The sequence below is a fragment of the Canis lupus genome, chromosome X (genome assembly GCF_011100685.1).
Source record: "Canis lupus familiaris isolate Mischka breed German Shepherd chromosome X, alternate assembly UU_Cfam_GSD_1.0, whole genome shotgun sequence".
NCBI lineage: Eukaryota > Metazoa > Chordata > Mammalia > Carnivora > Canidae > Canis > Canis lupus.
Genome location: NC_049260.1, coordinates 116,184,759 through 116,199,774, shown reverse-complemented (window position 1 = coordinate 116,199,774; position 15,016 = coordinate 116,184,759). Strand labels below are relative to the sequence as shown.

At 39.0% G+C, this 15,016-nt stretch overlaps 1 protein-coding gene across 1 annotated transcript in view; it reads right to left on the bottom strand.

The window, feature by feature from the left end:
* The window catches only part of LOC102152097 (RNA polymerase II elongation factor ELL2-like), a 114,309-nt gene that overhangs the window by 61,641 nt on the left and 37,652 nt on the right, over positions 1 to 15,016 (bottom strand). The gene's annotated exons all lie outside the window — the stretch shown is intronic.

The following is a 15,016-nucleotide window of genomic DNA, read 5'->3' as shown; positions in this document are numbered from 1 at the left end:
CAAAAAAATGGAAAATATAAGACAGTACCAAACAGAAGTTGTAACTGAACTAAAAAATACATTAGATAGATTCAACAACAGAATGAAATAGAAGCACAAATCAGCAAACCAGAAGTCAAAGCAATGGAAAACATACAGAGCAACAAAATGAAGAATTAAAAGAAGTGAAGATACCTTAAGGGACCTTTGGAACAACATCAAGCAGAGTAACATTTGCATTATAGGGGTCCCAAAAGGAGAAGAGACAGAGAGAAAGGAACTGTAGAAACAGCCAGAAAACAATTAGCAAAATGGCAATAAAAATGTACCTATCAATAATTGCTTTAAGTGTAAATGGACTAAATTCTCCAACCAAGAGACATAGGGTGGGTGAATGGATAAAAAAACAAAAAAACAAAACAAAAAAAAAAACAAAACCTTCCATATGCTGCCAGCAAGAGACTCAAACATGAACACATACAGACCAAATGTATGTGGTATAGACACAGATATTCTGTGCAAATGCAAATGAAAACAAAGCTACAGCAGAAATGCTCATACTAGACAAAACAGACTTTATTTATTTTTCAACAAAACAGACTTTAAAACAAAGATTGTAACAAAAAACAAAGAAGGGCATCACATAATGATAAAAGGATCAATCCCACAAGAGGATATAACATTTGTAAACATCTATGTACCCAAAATGGAAGCACCTAAATATATAAAGCAAATATTAACAGAAATAAAAGGAGAAACAGACAATACAATAGTAAGGAACTTTACTTTCCCACTTACATCAATGGATAGGTCATCCAGACAAAAGTACAATATTAATTTTTTTCAAATGTTTCTCTCTGCACCTATTGAGATGATCATGATATTTAACCCTTTATTACACTAATGTGGTATATTGTGTCTACTAATTTGCCCATGTTGAACCATCTTTGCATCCCAGGGATAAATCCCAATTGATCATGGTGTATGGTCCTTTTAACGTGCTGCTGAATCCCATTTACTAGTATTTTTTGAGGATTTTGCACCTGTTTCCATCAGGGATATTGTCCTATAGTTTTCTTCTCTAGGTTTAGTATCAGAGTAATGCTGGTCTCATAAAATGAATCTGGTGGTGTTCCTTCCTTTTCAATTTTTTGGAAGAGTTTGAGAAGCATTGGCATTAATTCTCTAAATGTTCGGTATAATTCACTTGTAAAGCCATTCCGTGCTGGGCTTTTCTTTCTTGGAAGCTTTTTAATTACTGAATCAATCTCCTTACTTGTTATTAAACCGTTCGTATTTTCTATGTCTTTTTGATTCAGTTTTGGGAAACTATGCTTCTAAGGATGTATCCATTTCTTCTATGTTATCCAATGTGTTGGTGAGAAAAAAAAAGAAACAGAGCCCATCTGTTGAGGTTTTAAAATTTTAGTTATTGTATATCTCTGTTCTAAAATTCCATTTGACTTTTCTTTATATTTTCTATTTCTTTTTTGAGACTGTTTTTGCATTTACGCCAAGCATGTTCATAAGTGCTGATCTGAAGCATTTTTTATGATGACTGCTTTAATCTTTGTGAGATAAATCCAGTATTTGTCAGCTCAGCATTGGCATCTATTGATTCTTAATTCTTTTTTTTAATTTAGTATGAGATCTCCATGGTCCCTGGTGTGAGTCGTTTTTTATTAAAACTTGAATATTTGTGGCAAATTGTTATGAGGTTCTGAATACCATTTAAACATTCCGTTTCAGCTGGCTTCCTCTGAGTCTCCTCTGGCAGAAGGTGTGTTACCTTGCTATTGCCAGGTGGAGGAAGATGTCCATATTCCCCATTGGGCCTCTGTTGACACTGAGGGGGAAGGCTCCTCATTACAGTTATGCAGAGCTGCATGTTTGCCGCCTCATTAGGCTTTTGTGGATACTTCTCGGGTGGAAAGAGCTAGGAGTCCATCATTACTGCTCCCCATGTAGCCTCCTCTGACACTGTGTGGGGTGATAGACTTATCCCTGGGCCTCCTCTGATACCACTGTAGCAGAGAGGCAGAGGGACACCATATTACTTTATAGTGAAAGTGAAAGTATTGGCTGGCTCTCCACATGATCTCTAATGACACTGTGAGTTGAAGGAATATCTTGTTATCAGCTGGAGGTGATGAAAGTCCATTACCCAGCTCAGTTCTCCAATACAACCTTGGCAGGGTGTACATGGTGGTTGGGGTGGAAGTCCAGGTTCACCACTTAGCTTTTGCTGGCATTGGTGAGGATGCATCCACAGTGCTTTCTGTGGTGTTCAGCTGGAGCGGAGGGACTATATTCTCAGCGTTTCTTGTCTTGCTAAGCTGCCCTTTTCCTGATCCTTTGACTGGAGAGAACAGGTTTTTGTTTTTTTGTTTGTTTGTTTGTTTGTTTGTTTTTGAGAACAGGTTTTATGGGGCTAATTGTCTGCACTTGTTGGTATTCTGGATTGTTGGTCCCCAATTCTGGGATATATATAAAGCAAAAGGCAAATCTAGGAAACTTATCTCTATGTTGTTCCTTGGATCAAGGAAAGTCCCGAGCCTGTCTGTCTATCTTCCGCACCCCCCTACCCCCCATCTCTTGTAATCTATTTTTGATGCCTCGGGTTTTTATTGTACTTACTGGATGGAATAAGAGAAAGTAGGTCTACTCCATCATCCTGGAAGCAGAAATCTCCCAACTTGTAATTTAGCACCAGATCAATTTCCATCCACCCTTACAGGGGGTCATGGTTGTGGCTGGATCCTAGGCAATATCTAAGGATAAGCCTGCTAGGAGGTTTCTGGAGATCTTCCTCCTTTATAAAGAGGTACATGAGGCAACATCTGTGAACGTGATCAGTATTTCCTGCCTATGAATATGATCAGTGAGAATTTAATGTTTGGCAGCCATTGTATAACCAGGAAGGTATAAGTCTGAAGTTGAAAACCAACATGTTGAGTATGGCAGGGCAGAAAGACAGCAAGAGCCAAGGCCCTTGAAGTTGTCATTTGGCCTTGAATGAACCAAGCCTGCTTCAGGCTTGATGTTACATGAGATAATAAATGTCCTTCATCTTCAAGCCACTTTTAGTTGGATATTGTATATACAGCCAAAATGATCCTGATACACTATGTTACACCCAATTCTAAGTTTAGGATTCTCACATGAGTGTTCTATCTAAACTAACAATTTCTGGACGCTTAAATTTCATTCTTGAAAATAAAAACAGAATGTCTTCTAAAATATATCCTGATACTTGCTGCCTAAGCATCACGGATATTAAATCTCATCTAGTCAAAACTCAAGTACTTAAATTTTAACCTACTATAGAAAACGCGTCCTTCAATGACTTTTTAGAAATCTAAGATGAAGTTTTTAAAATGTTAGTTGCTTTTCTGTCATTATACTGAACGCATAATCTGAAACTAGATATGAACATTTTAAACCAAATATGATGGTTTGCTATAGTATCTTAGATTTACTTTCAAGACATGATAGGTTAATAATCTAGCTCAAAGTTTAGTTTTTCACAGAAGATTAAACCAGGTTAACCTAAATTTAACAATGCTCTGAAAAGATAACATTTTGTGATCTCCTAAAATATCCCAGTGTAGAATCATTAATAAACAGAAACTTTTGTTTAGAAACATTTGCTGAAGTAAAATGAAATAAAATATCTTTTGGCTTCAAACACAAAAATGAGCAGCTCTTGATTTTCTCAAGGGAAAAAAATCCATTTAAGAAATGCAGAAACAGTTTCTAAGTTCTTTTAAACTTGGTGAATAATTCACAGAATCAATTTTTCTATCATTAGCATTATATAAGAGAAATCATTCAGAAAATATGAATTCATTTGAATGCTGCTTGGGCCAATGTTGTGTGAACTGAATCCTAGGCATAAAACAATATAGATAACTAACTCTAGCTATATAAAATGATATCATTATAAGTACTCTGTTTTAGGGGCTCCTGGGCTGCTCAGTTGGTTAAGGGTCTGACTCTTGATCTTGGCTCAGGTCATAATCTTAGGGTCCTGGGATGGAGGCTCCGGGCTCAGTGGAGAGTCTGCTTGAGTATTCTCTCTCTCCCTCTCCCTCTGCCTCTCCTCCTGCTTTATCTCTGTCTCAAAGAAATAAATAAATCTTAAAAATAAATAATAAGGGGCACTTGGGTAGCTCAGTCAGTTGAGTGGTCAACTCTTGATTTTAGCTCAGGTCCTGGGATCCAGACCAGCATTGGTCTCCCCACTCCCCTCTCCCCACTCAGTAGGGAGTCTGCTTGAGGATTGTCTCTCCCTTTGCCCTTCCCACTTTTCACACATTCTCTCTCTGTATATAAAACAAATAAATCCTTAAAAAATATTACTGAAATATCAGAAAGGGAGACAGAACATGAGAGACTCCTAACTCTGAGAAACGAACTAGGGGTGGTGGAAGGGGAGGTGGGCGGGGGGTGGGGGTGACTGGGTGACGGGCACTGAGGTGGGCACTTGACGGGATGAGCGCTGGGTGTTATTCTATATGATGGCGAATTGAACACCAATAAAAAATAAATTAAAAAAATATTACTGAGTGTATCTAACAAAGGCTATTATTGTCTGATCACTTTCTCATATTAGCTAGGCCTAATACATATTGGGTAGTTCCTTTGGAGCACCTCCCTAAAGTTCCAGGTGTATCTCTTATCTCATTTATTGTTATTATTTTTCAAGTAGGCTCTATGCACAACATGAGGCTCCAACTCATAGCCCTGAGACCAAGAGTCACATGCTCTACTGACTGAGCCAGCCAGGCACCTCTCTTGCCTCATTTTTAGTATATGATGACAAGGGCAAATAACAGGTTGCCAGAGCAATCCTAAGAAGTTTGACCAACAGAGGTAACGAAACCAGTATCATCTAAATCATAATTCATGAGTCAAGCTATAGAGGTGAATCAATATGAGAATGCCAAGAAGAATGACAATGAGAAGTAATGGGTCAAAATGAATGCAATAGTATGTGTTCTAAACTTGCTATGGAAAACAAACAATTTTGTGACTAGATTTTTATAAGCTCATAGAATATGTGTGCATGAGGAAGAACCATTTAAAGAGGCCAGAAAAATGGAAAAGAAAATGTGCTAACTTTTTTTTATTTGATAGATGAAATCATAATAGAAAAGACTTAACAATGAAGCTACTCCACTTCCCAGAACAATGGGCTATTCCACTAGGAATCATTTAAAATATTACTTTTTTCTTCATCTACACCACTAACATGGAACTTTATATATATATATATATATATATATATATATATATATATATATGAAAATATCACCTATACACTGAGGGCTTACAATAATTCTAGCTGTTTGTCTTCACTTGTATATAAATAGAAAGTTAGAGTTATCCCAATCAAAGCCATTTGTCAGGTGTTTTCAGGAATATTAAGAAGTATCAAGTGCTATTCCTGTTCTAAGGATGTAATTGTCCTATACTGGGGATGAGATACACATATGCGGCTAGTAAATAACAACCAATATCCATTCCAAAATTTCTTTTTTTAAGATTTTATTTATTTATTTGACAGAAAGAGAGAGAGAGAGAGAGAGAGAGAGAGCTAGCAGTGGCAGTGGTAGGCAGAGGTAGAGGGAGAAGTAGACTCCCCGCTGAGCAGGGAGCTTGATGCGGGGACTCAGTCCCAGGACCCTGGTCATGACCAAAGCCAAAGGCAGATGCTTAACCAACTAAGACACTCAGGTGCCCCAATTTCAAAATTTCTACTCAAGAGCAGAATGACAGTAAATGCTCACTTCAGAGGAGGAAGAGGACAAGAGATGGGGAGGTAACCACGCGTTGGAGAGGATGAGGCAGGTTTGATGTAGGGAATGGAAGCAAAGTCTTTTGAAAAGAAGAGTGATTTCACCAAAGTCATTATAATACAGTTACTTGCAAATCGGGTAGAAGGAAGTTGGGGGACTTGGGAGAGTAGGCTTAAAAGTAGACAGACACATGAACAAATTGCTGTGGTAAACCACACGTAGAAAGATGAGAACCAACCTACATGTGGATGGTAGTATTCAAGAACGAATATATCATAAAAATGCATCTTATAAGTGGAAAGTGACTACTATAAGTAGTAGAGTATGGAGCCTATAAGTATGGAGCCTACTATAAGTAAAGGTCCCTCTGATGTTTCTTCACAGCATCTAGGAAGAATCAAAGTGATCATAAATTTTGTCCTCCAGCAAGTGACAAAATCGGCATATGTTTTGGCATATTTCACCTCAGATACAGGGTAAGAACCAAAACTGCAGGAAGATATGAGATATATGAAATCATAGTGAATGGAACATAAATTTGATATCAAGTGAGACTATAAATCTTTCTTCTATAGATATTTTTAGGAAAAGAGATTGTGTGTGTTGTAAGCACACGAACCCACAACCCAGCGCAGACCCACGCCACGTGGGTCAAATCAAGAGAAATTAACTTGATGACATGTTTAGGTGGTTCCCAGCCCATGATTTCTGGGCACCATATCTGTTTAATTAAAAAGCTATTCAATGTGCACAGAAGATATTATAAAGGATATTAATATTAAAATACAGAAAATTGCAGAGTCATTTAAAAATCATTATCAAACATTTAAATTTCCATTAAAGAAAATGGAACAATGAATCTTTAAAGGCTCCTAAATGGGTGGCACTCCACATTGTATATTCCAATACTTATGAATAGCCAATTGTAAGTAATCCAAATTTCAAAAGACAACTGGCCTGGGGAGGTGTATACAAGTGATTAGAATTTCAAAGAGCTCAGAATAAATACCAGCTCTTTGATAGGATAATTTATGCATAAAGTGGCAGGAAGAGGTGTCTGAGTTGTTCTTGGAAAGTTCACACACAGCTATATTAGGAGTTTAAAGCAACCTTTGGTAATTTCTTATGTGTAACGAAACTGTAGGCGAGATGCTTTTCATATTAAGATGTTATTGACCAGTGGTAAACAAAAGAACATCTAATGGTCATATTGTTTTATCATAAGTTATAAAGCCACAGCGTTCGAAAAAGTATAAATTGTGATCTGTTTGCGAGGGTATCATTTAAATTGATGAATATCATCAAAACCAGCCCAAAGAAAACCGAGATGAATTACCAATTCAGAGGGATACTTGTGCTCAATGTCTTTTTGTGAGCACAAAGAACTCACAGGAAACTCTAAATCCTTGAATGTATAGAGCTATTTAGTAATCTGTGGCCCTTTGGGAAGGAAAAAAAAAGACTGAAATACCCATTGTACTTCATAGGCCAGCGGACAGTTGACACAGGTAATGTTAAAGAGGGCACCACAAACAGTTCACAGGCTTGGACTAATATTTTTCCACAGGGTAAATATTAGAGAATGCAAGAAAAGGGCACCATTAGGCAAAAGATATCACATTTATTCTGAGTATAGAAGATGTATGGTCTATAACACTTAGTAGCGATACCCCACACCTGGCTTGAATGCTTGCATTTAATTTGTTTCTTATGGGTATACTGGGGAGAATTTAAATTCCAAAGATCTGTTTTGTTGTAGGAAATAAAACTCTGATTTGTATAGGGCCTATTGCTGAGTGAAGAAAAAAAAAATCCCCAACTTGAAAGCTGCATGGCTGATGTGGAACATTTTGCGGAGAATCATGGGATAGATCTTTGAGAATTTCTCAGGCTCCCAGCTGATGCAGTTCACAGCACAGCATAACTGAGTCTCTGTCTGGACTCAAGTGCATCCTCTAGGCCTGCATCCTAGCATCCTTACATATGAGCGACAGGCTGGCCTCTCTCTCTCTCTCCCTCTCTCTCTCTCTCCCAGAGCGCAATTCCACAACTACTGCTTACATTTCAGAGCAAGTGAAGTGGCTCAGAGCCTGCAATTGAGGACACTTTGGATCCTGGAGCTAAGCCAGGAAACCCTTATTAAAAATCCTTGTGAGGAACTATCCTCAGATTGTATGGTATGAAATGCAAACTAATCATGCTCTCTTTGCTCAGACCAATAATCTGAGAACAAAGCAGTCCCTTAAAACAAATGAAATATACTTGCTTCTGACAGTAAGCAGGAAGATTATATAATTCTTCCAGGCCAGGATTTATGGGGCCTGAAATCTGCATGATGAAAGGGGATCAGGGACAGTTCGTTGATGGCCAGGGGAAGGGGAGATCGGGAGGGGGGGCAGGGTGGTGTCTAAAGGAAAGTACCATGGCTGAATATTTGTCTTGGTTGTGTGTGTGTGTGTGTGTGTGTGTGTGTGTGTGTGTGTGACATCTTCTAATTGCAGAAATCAGCATCTTAGATAAGGCTTTGGTTGAGTAGCTTTGGTTCTAATAGGGGGCCGACAAAGTCTTGCACTCTCCCTTGCTTGCCTCATACAATCTGATACAATGCCCCTTCCGAAGGAGGACAGCAGGCCATAAATATCAAAGACGGGGAGGAACAGGGGCAGGACTAACCCACTCACACAAGTTTCTAAGGAGCAATGGAATATGGCCTCTGCCACGAAATCTGAATTCTAAAATGCCTCCTCTGGGGCCTCCCTGAGGAGTCTGAGATCACTCAGCCCTACCCTGGGCTTGCTCTGCTGAGAGGTCTCTCTTCTGCCTCTAAAGAGACAAAGCAGACTATCCAGAAAAAAGTGTATGTGGTTTAGAATCCTCATTATCAGTGGAACCCAAACACATGCCAAAATCTCATTTTGTGTTGCTGCCTCTGTTTCACACGAGAGTAACATACTTAATATCAAGTTGAGAGGGAATGAAAGGCCACAGTGTCTGCTTCAGAGATGCAAATTTCAGGAATGGTGAGCAACAACCTGGCAAAAACTCAGGTAAGTGAGCTGGGCCTTGACATAAGGGGGAGAACAGAGCTAGTAGACCATTGCCCATGGGAATGGGCCCTAACCAGGTCTTATCTCCAAAGCAGGCGGGATAGCTGACCTCCTAGACCTCTATGGGAGTAAATAGACACTTCCCACCGTATTTTCTCACAGGATTACCTGCCTTGGTTATAGACCTCACTGCATACTTAGGATACACATGCAGCATACCATAGTGCAGGACAGTGTAGACTATGATTTAGTCTACTGAGGCTCAAGTGTGAGTTCCTCTGTTTACTAATTCAAGAAAATGAGAGCTCCAAAAGGGAACCCATAGGGTAACCAGATTCCACAAAGAAAAATATGGACGGCTCAGTTAAACTGAAAAACGAAGAGTACTTTTTTTTTTTTAATTTTTATTTATTCATGATAGGCACACAGTGAGAGAGAGAGGCAGAGACACAGGCAGAGGGAGAAGCAGGCTCCATGCACCGGGAGCCTGACGTGGGATTTGATCCCAGATCTCCAGGATCGCGCCCTGGGCCAAAGGCAGGCACCAAACCGCTGCGCCACCCAAGGATCCCGAAGAGTACTTTTTTATAAGCATGTTCCAAATGTTGCATGACACATACCAAACATATATATTTGTTCTTTATTTTTTTTTAAGTTGACTTCACGCCCAACATGGGGCTTGAACTCATAACCCAGAGATCAAGCCTCACATGCTCTACTGACAGAGGCAGCCAGGCACTCCTATATTTGAAATGTATATGAAATTCAAATTTAACTATGCATTCTGTGCTTTATCTGGTAGCATCAAACTAGTGTCATTGCCTTTAGATCCAGTCAAAACACAAGTTTGCCTGTTGCTCTAAGCCAACTTTCTGAAGTTCTAATAACCATTGCTAATATTTAGGGAGTGCCATGCTACATGCATTCCCCCCACTCTCACATTTCATGTCCATGATCCTATAAAGATGATAGTATATCCTTTTTCCAGCAGAAGACACTGGAACTCAAAGAATATAGGGAACTAATTTGTTTGAAATCATAGTGCTAGAAGTGGCAAACCTGGGATTGGAATACAAGGGTGTTTTTTTATTTTAAAACTAAGGCTTTTAACAATCATGATATAGTTCTTCCTCTGGAGGGAGGAATCATTGATTCCACCCATCAAAAATTATGAAATGTTGGAGTTCTGGTTCAAGATCACAAGGTAGGAAAACTCTGGACTCACCTCCCTCCACAGAACACACCAAATTACACCTATTGATAGAACAATTCCCCCTGCAGCAGAACTGAGGGTTGAATGAACAGCTGCGGAACAACCAAAGATAGCAAGACAACAGCGGGAGAGACGGAGACACAGTAACAAAGGGAACCTCACCTCCGATGCTGTGAACAGCAATGGGAAAGGACAGACCCCTCTATCCTTGGGCACAGAAAAAAAGTAGCAGTTGAAAAGAGCAACTGGCATATAAAAGAGACAACACTGGAACAGGCAAGTAGTGAAGGAGCTGTTCTCCAGGTCAGAGAAGTTGGAGAATGAAGCGATTTACATTCCTATCCCAGCTTAAAAGCCTAGACCTGAGCAGGCTCTGGATACTGGTTGGGTATGGTCATCTCGATGGGCTCACATGCTCAACAAGCCCAGGGTCTGCAAGCCCATACCAGCTGCCCTGCCATGCTGGGGCACAGAAAACAAGCTGTGGTTTTGGGGGAGGTTAACTTTTGGTTTATTATTATTATTATTATTATTTTAACTTTTAAAAATACTTCTGGTTTTGTCTTGTTTTTCTTTTTGCTTTTGTTCCAAACAAAATGGAGATAGAGGGAACATACCTCAACATAATGGATCAGAGGCCACATATGAAAAACTCACAGCTCACATCATCCTTAATGGTGAAAAACTGAGAGCTTCCTCTCTAGGGTTAGGAACAAGACAAGGGTGTCCACTCTCACCACTTTTTTCAACATAGTACTGGAAGTCCTAGCCACAGCAATCAGAAAATAAAAAGAAATAAGAGGTATCCAAATTGGTTAAGAAGAAATTAAACTCACTATAGATGACATGACACTATTTATAGAAAATCCTAAAAACTACTAGAAGTAACAAAGGAATTCAGTAAAGTAGCAGGATACAAAATTAATACCCAGAAATTGGTAGTATTTCTAAATGCTAACAACAAAATTACAGAAAGAGAAATTAGAACGACAACATTTACAATTGTACCAAACAGAATGAAATATCTAGGAGTAAACTACACCAAAGAGGTGAAAGCCCTGTAGTCCAAAAACTATAAAACACTGATAAAAGAAGTTGAAGAGGACACAAACAAATGGAAAGGTATTCCATGCTCATGGATTAGAAGAATTAATATTGTCAAAATGTTCATATTGCCCAAAACAATCTATAGATTCAATGCAATACCAACAGTATTTTTCACAAACCTAGAGCAAGTAATACTAAAATTTGTATGGAACCACAGAAGACCCCAAATAGCCAAAGCAATCCTGAGAAAGAAGAACAGAGCTGAAGGTATCACAATTCCAGATTTCAAGACATGCTACAAAGCTGTAGTAATCAAAATAGTATGGTGCTGGCACAAAAATAGACACATAGGGATCCCTGGGTGGCGCAGCGGTTTAGCGCCTGCCTTTGGCCCAGGGCACGATCCTGGAGACCCGGGATCGAATCCCACATCAGGCTCCCGGTGCATGGAGCCTGCTTCTCCCTCTGCCTGTGTCTCTGCCTCTCTCTCCTCTCTCTCTCTCTCTCTCTCTCTCTCTCTGTGACTATCATAAAAAAAATAAAATTAAAAACTTAATTAAAATTAAAAAAAAAAGAAAGAAAAATAGACACATAGATGAATGGATTAGAATAGAGAGCCCAGAAATAAACTCACATTTATGGGGTCAATTAATCTATGACAAAGGAGGCAAGAAATATATGATGGGGAAAAGCAGTCTTTTAAATAAATGGTGCTGGGAAACTGGACAGCTACTTATAAAAGAATGAAACTGGATCACTTTCATACACCCCACATAGAAAATAAGGTCAAATGGATTAAAGACCTAAATGTGGGACCCAAAATCATAAAAATCCTAGAAGAGAATTATAGGCAGTAATTTCTCTGACATCAACCATGGCAATATTTTTCTAAATATGCCTCCTAAAGCAAGGGAAACAAAAGCAAATATAAACAACTGGGACTACATCAAAATACAAAGCTTTTGCACAGTAAAGGAAACCATGAAGAATACAAAAAGGCAACCTACTGAATGGGCGAAGATATTTGCAAATAACATATGCAATAAGGAGTTAAGATCCAAAATATATAAAAACCTTATGCAGCTCAACACCAAAAAAAAAAAAATCTGATTTTAAAAATGGGCAAAGAACCTGATAGACAGTTTTCCAAAGAAGACATCCAGATGGCCAACAGACACATGAAAAGATGCTCAACATGACTCATCATCTGGGAAATGCAAATCAAAACCACAATGAGCTTATCACCTCACATCTACCAGAATGGTTAAAATCAAGACCAGAAAAAACAAGTGTTGGTGAGGATGTGGAGAAAGGGGGGCACTTGATGGGATGAGCACTGGGTGTTATTCTATATGTTGGCAAATTGAACACCAATAAAAAATAAATTTATAAAAAAAGGAGGCTCTGTGCACTGTTGATAGGAATGTAAATTCATACAGCCACTGTGGAAAACAATATGGAGGTTCCTCAAAATATTAAATATAAAAATACCATCTGTTCCAATAATTCTACTACTGGGTATTTACCCAAGGAAAATGAAAACACCAGCTTGAAAAGATACATACATCCCTATGTTTACTGCAGTGTTATTTATGATAGCCAAGACATGGAAGTAACTTAAATGTCCATAAATAGATGAATGGATAAGGGAAATGTGACACACACACACACACATACACACACACACAAACACACACACAGAAATATCACACAGCCATAAAAAGGATTAGATTGTGCCATTTGAGATGACATGGATAGACCTAGAGGGTATTATGCGAAGTGAAATAAGTCAGATGGAGGAAGATAACTACCAGATGATTCCACGCATGAGTGGAATCTAAAAAAATAAATAAATAATTGAAAAGCAGAATCAGACCTATAACACAGAGACAAATCAATGGTTGCCAGAGGGGAGGGGATATGGGGGGATGGGCAACATGGGTGAAGGAGTGGGAGACACAGGCCTCCAGTTATGGAATGCGTTGTCATGGGAATAAAAAGAGGGTAAGGAATACAGTCAGTGATGTCATAATAGGGATGTAAGGGGACAGATGGTAGCTACACTTGTGCTGGACATAACATAATGTATAAAATTGCTAAATGACTAATTTGTACATCTGAAATGAATATAACACTATGTGTCAAATATATTCAAATAAAAAAACTTTATAAAGAATACAAAGGGAAAAATTATGAAATGTTTAGTATGAGTATAGCATATTATAGTATAGTATGTATACACTATTAGCATAATCATTGTCCTAGTCACTTAATCCCATGATCTTTGGTTTCCTCATCCGTAAGGAAAGGACAAAATGAAAGCAGCCTGTAAAGTGCAAAGCAGCCTGTAAAGTGCAAAGATGATATCCCTGTTTGGGGGGAAGATGACATTTAGTGGATCTTTTTTTTTTTCAATAAAATAATTTTTTATTGGTGTTCAATTTACCAACATACAGAATAACACCCAGTGCCCATCCCGTCAAGTGTCCCCCTCAGTGCCCATCACAAACTCACCCCCACCCCCCGCCCTCCTCCCCTTCCACCACCCCTAGTTCATTTCCCAGAGTTAGGAGTCTTTACGTTCTGTCTCCCTTTCTGATATTTCCCACACATTTCTTCTCCCTTCCCTTATATTCCCTTTCACTATTATTTATATTCCCCAAATGAATGAGAACATACAATGTTTGTCCTTCTCCGATTGACTTACTTCACTCAGCATAATACCCTCCAGGTCCATCCACGTTGAAGCAAATGGTGGGTATTTATCGTTTCTAATGGCTGAGGAATATTCCATTGTATACATAAACCACATCTTCTTTATCCATTCATCTTTTGATGGACACTGAGGCCCCTTCCACAGTTTGGCTATTGTGGACATTGCTGCTAGAAACATCAGGGTGCAGGTGGCCCAGCGTTTCATTGCATCTGAATCTTTGGGGTAAATCCCCAAAGTGCAATTGCTGGGTCGTAGGGCAGGTCTATTTTTAACTCTTTGAGGAACCTCCACACAGTTTTCCAGAGTGGCTGCACCATTTCACATTCCCACCAACAGGGCAAGAGGGTTCCCCTTTCTCCGCATCCTCTCCAACATTTGTGGTTTCCTGCCTTGTTAATTTGCCCCATTCTCACTGGTGTGAGGTGGTATCTCATTGTGGCTTTGATTTGTATTTCCCTGATGGCAAGTGATGCAGAGCATTTTCTCATGTGCATGTTGGCCATGTCTATGTCCTCCTCTGTGAGATTTCTCTTCATGTCTTTTGCCCATTTCATGATGGGATTGTTTGTTTCTTTGGTGTTGAGTTTAATAAGTTCTTTATAGATCTTGGAAACTAGCCCTTTATCTGATATGTCATTTGCAAATATCTTCTCCCATTCTGTAGGTTGTCTTTGAGTTTTGTTGACTGTATCCTTTGCTGTGCAAAAGCTTCTTATCTTGATGAAGTCCCAATAGTTCATTTTTGCTTTTGTTTCTTTTGCCTTCGTGGATGTATCTTGCAAGAAGTTACTGTGGCCGAGTTCAAAAAGGGTGTTGCCTGTGTTCTCCTCTAGGATTTTGATGGAATCTTGTCTCACATTTAGATCTTTCATCCATTTTGAGTTTATCTTTGTGTATGGTGAAAGAGAGTGGTCTAGTTTCATTCTTCTGCATGTGGATGTCCAATTTTCCCAGCACCATATATTGAAGAGACTGTCTTTCTTCCAATGGATAGTCTTTCCTCCTTCATGGAATATTAGTTGACCATAGAGTTCAGGGTCCACTTCTGGATTCTCTATTCTGTTCCACTGATCTATGTGTCTGTTTTTGTGCCAGTACCACACTGTCTTGATGACCACAGCTTTGTAGTACAACCTGAAATCTGGCATTGTGATGCCCCCAGATATGGTTTTCTTTTTTAAAATTCCCCTGGCTATTCGGGGTCTTTTCTGAT